This window comes from Schistocerca americana, chromosome 8 (assembly GCF_021461395.2).
Source record: "Schistocerca americana isolate TAMUIC-IGC-003095 chromosome 8, iqSchAmer2.1, whole genome shotgun sequence".
NCBI lineage: Eukaryota > Metazoa > Arthropoda > Insecta > Orthoptera > Acrididae > Schistocerca > Schistocerca americana.
The window spans coordinates 45072260-45077014 of NC_060126.1; positions in this window are offsets into that span (position 1 = coordinate 45072260).

Here is a 4755-nt window from a genome sequence, read left to right on the forward strand (position 1 = left end):
GCGGCTGACCGCCCTGATGAAGCAAGCGGCTACCAGTAGTGTCTCCTCAACCAGCTTCCCGCGAACGTTGCAGCACGTGGGCCTCGACAGCAGGCGGCTGGTGATTGCACACAAGTTCACCGTTGTTCATCGGCGAAGAAGGCTGTAATTTCCACGCCAGAACCGGAAGTGGACGTGCAGTAAATGGCGACATGTAGTGCCCTTTTCAGACGAATCACGTTTTACGCTCCATCGGACGCGTGAAACGTCTGAGAGCACACACCCTACGACAATCGTGGGAGGGTCCAGGCCAGATGAGGGAGCGTTGTGGTGGCGGGAGCGTTTTCCAGGCATTGCCTGCGTGATCTCGTCTTTCTGCAAGGCACACTGGATCGACACGTTTATCCGTGTACCCTCGGGTACCATGTCCACCCCTTTTGTGCTCTTTGTACGATGTCATCTACCAGCAGGACAATGCAAAGTGCGACACAGCTCGCAGTCTACGCATGTGCTTCGAAGAGCACCAGGATGAGTCCGCGTACTCGTTGGCCACCAGACCCCCTGGATTTGAACCCAGTCGAGAACCTGTGGGACCACATCGGTCGGGATGTTCAGGCCGCGGCTCTTCAACCGAGAAGTCTGTCGCAGCTGGCGGCGGCAGTGGAGGCGGCATGATCCCACATCGCTGTCTGTACCTTACAGAACCCGACTGACACTCTTCCTCAACGTCTCGCAGTAGTCCGCACTCGAAAAGTTCGCTATTCAGGGTTTTAACGGGTGGTCATCTTTATGTGGATAGTGTGGCGTTTTCAGTCATTGCTTAAGCTTCGCTGCCGATGCTTTCGCCATGCTGCTCCTCTTATTCTACCGATGTTCCAGACACGTCAATAATTTCACTTGTACTATCAGATATTTCTGTCGAGTCAATCGCAATATTTTCACTTTGTTCTCACAATATTCCCGAAAAATTCCGTCGTGAGCTAGCAAGCGAATAAGCTCCGTGGCTGTAGTTGGCGTTGTCCGAAACGGCCGATGGTTTGATAGTACCTGCACTGGGAAGCTATTGTTCGCCTGCAGCTGCCGAGGGCTCCCCGAAGGTCAAAATGAAACGAGTGGGATACCAAGTCCTGTACACTTTATTTGCGGCCACTTCCTGGAAAATTATTTGCAGAGTCGTTGTAGACGCTGTAAGTACAATCCTTTCTTGGAAACCTTTGGTGCAGATCCAAATTTCTCTTTTCGTTTCCTTTCCATGCCTTTCCTAAAGGTATCAATAAATGCAGTATGTTCATAACCATTTCGGTTTAGTTTCAGTGAACGCAACGAATAATTGAAAGTACATCTACGTGACTGTTATTCACAATTAAGTGCCTGGCAGAGGGTTCAATGAACCACCTTCAAGCTGTCTCTCTACCGTTCCACTCTCGAACGGAGCGCGGGGAAAATGAACACTCAAATTATGCTGTGCGAGCCCTGATTTCTCTTATTTTATCGTGATCATTTCTCCCTATGTAGGTGGGTGCCAACAGAATGTTTCCGCAATCGGAGGAGAAAACTGGTGATTGAAATTTCATGAGAAGATCCCGTCGCAACGGAAAACGCCTTTGTTTTAGTGATTGCCACTCCAATTCACGTATAATGTATGTGGCACTATCTACCCTACTTCGCGTTAATACAAAACGAACCGCCCTTCTTTGAACTCTCTCAATATCATCTGTCAGTCCCACTTGATACGAATCCCACACCGCACATCAATACTCCAGAATAGGGCGGAGACGTGTAGTGTAAGCAGTCTCTTTAGTAGATCTGTTGCACTTTCTAAGTGTTCTGCCAATGAATCGCAGTCTTTGGTTTGCTCTACCACAACATTATCTATGTGATCGTCCCAGCTTAGGTTATTTGTAATTGTAAACCCTAAGTATTTAGTTGAATTTACAGCCTTCAGATTTGTGTGACTTAGTGATTTTCTTTTAGTACTCACGTAAATAACTTCACACTTTTCTTCATTCAGGGTGAATTGCCACTTTTCGCACCACACAGATATATCATCTAAATCATTTTGCAATTCGTTTTGGTCGACTGTACAAGGCCGTAAACGACATTGTCATCTGCAAATAATCTAAGAGGGCCACTCAGATTGTCTCCTATGTCGTTAATATAGATTAGGAACAATAGAGCCTATAACACTTCCTTGGGGGACGCCGTATATTACTTCTGTTAGCACAAAGTGTGGCCTTTCTGACAGGAAATCACGGAACCAGTCACACAACGCGATATTCCATAGGCACACAGTTTGGTTAGAAGACGCTTGTGATGAACGAGGACGAAAGCGTTCTGAAAATCTATAAATATGGAGTCAATTTGACATCCGCTGTCGATAGCACTCATTACTTCATGAGTATAAAGAGCTAGTTGCGTTCCGCAAGAACGATATTTTTCTGAATCCGTGCTGAATATATGTCAATAAATCGTTTTCTTCGAGGTACTTCATAATGTTCCAATTCAGTATATGTTCCAAAACCCTACTGAAAATCGACGTTTATGATATGGGCATGTAATTCAGCGGATTACACCTATTTCCCTTTTTCGGTATTGGTGTGACTTGAGCAACTTTCCAATCTTTAGATACGGAACTTTTTATCAGCGAGCGGTTGTATATAATTGCTAAATACGGAGCTACTGCATCTGTATACTCTGAAAGAAACCTGACTGATATACCATCTGTATCGGAAGCCTTGCCTTTATTAAGTGATTTAAGCTGCTTTGCTACACCGAGGATATCTATTTCTATGTTTCTCATCTTGGCAGTTGTTCTTGATTGGAATTCGAGAATATTTACTTCGTCTTCTTTGGTGAAGGAGTTTCGAAAAACCGTGTTTAATAACTTTGCTTTGGTGGCACTCTCATTAGTGACTTCACCGTTGTTATCGCGCAGTGAAGGTATCGATTGCGTCTTTCCACTGGTGTGCTTTATATATGACCAGAATCTCTTTGGGTTCTCCGCCAGATTCCGAGACAGAGATTCGTTGTGGAAATTATTAAAAGCATCTCGCATTGAAGCACGCGCTGTATTTCGAACTTCTGCACAACTTTGCTAATCTTAGGGATTTTGCGATCTTTTAAATTTGGCATGCTTTCTTCGCTGCTTCTGCAACAGCGATCTGACCAGTTTTGTGTACCATGGGGGAACAGTACCATCACTTATTAATGTGGTATATATCTTTCAACTTCCGTCGATACTATCTCTTTTAAATTATTCCACATCTTTTCTACGCTTTCGTGATCAGATCGGAAGGAGTAGACTGTTTCTTAAAAAGGCATTAAGAGCATTTTTATCATCTTTTTTAAATAGTTGTACTTTGCATTTGTTTTTGATGGTTGTAGGTGTTACGGTATTCAGCCTAGCAGCAACTACCTTGTGGTCGCTAATCCCTGTATTCGTCATGATTCGTCATTTGTCCAGAATTATTTGTTGCTAAGAGGTCAAGTATGCTTTCGTAACCCTTTATGCTTCGAGTGGGCTCATAAACTAATTGTTCAAAAATAATTTTCTGAGAAAGTATTCAGTACAATTTCGGATGACCTTTTATGCCTGCCGCCGGTTTTAAACGTATAATTTTTCCAGCATATAGAGGGCAGATTGAAGTCGCCATCGACTATAATTGTATGAGTGGGGTACTTATTTGAAATGAGACTCAAGTTTTCTTTGAACTGTTCAGCAACTATATCTTCTGAGTCGGGGTTCAGTAAAACGATCCATTTAACGGTTTAGTCCGATTGTCAAGTATAATCCCTACCCATACTATTTCGCAGGAACTATGTACTTCAGTTTCACTACAGGGCAAACTACTTCTGACAGCAATAAAAAAACTCGACCACCAACAGTATTTAATCTATCGTTTCTGAAAGAATTTCAGCTGAATTTATTTCCGGCTTTAGTCACCTTTCTGTAACTATAACTATTTGAGCTTCGTTGATTTCCATTAGGGTTTGGAGCTCTGGTTCTTCCCCAACACAGCTACAACTAGAACTACCTTACTGTGTTTTACCTGCCCTCTTTTGGACGGACGACCTGTCTGTGGTTCTCCGAGATCCTCTAACCTAAAAAACCGCCCAGCCCCCGCTACCCGTGTTGCCACTTCTTGATCTATTAAGCGGAACCCGGAAACCCACCACCCGAAGGCGCAAGTCAAGGAATCTGCAGCCTACACGGTCACAGGACCGCCTGAGCCTCTGATTGACCCTCCACTCGGCTCTACACCAAAGGACCACAGTGGGTTCTGTCGACGATGGTGCAGATGGTGAGCTCCGCCTTAATGTCGGAAGCAAGACTGGCAGTCTTTACCATTTCCACTAGCCGCCTGAAACCAGAGAGAGAATCTCCTCCAATCCAAAGCGACACGCGTCATTGGTACCGTCATGGGCTACCACCTGCAGTTGGCTGCACCCTGTACTCTTCATGGCATCCGGAAGCACCCTTTCCACGTCCGGAATGCCTCCCCCCAGTATGCACACGGATTGCACACTGGCTTCCTTCCCCTCCTTGGCAGCTATGTTCCTAAAGGGCCGCATAACGTGCCTAACGTTGGAGTGCCCAACTACCAGCAAACCCACCCTTGTGAATGCCAAGACCTTGAGGGTCGAGAAGCTTCCTCTGAAACAAGGTGGACGACTGCATCCGGCTCAGACTCTTTGTCAGCCACAGATCGTCAAACGAACCGGCGAGGCCCTACGATCGGCCTCACGGAAAGTCTTTCCCTGCCTGCCAGACTTTCG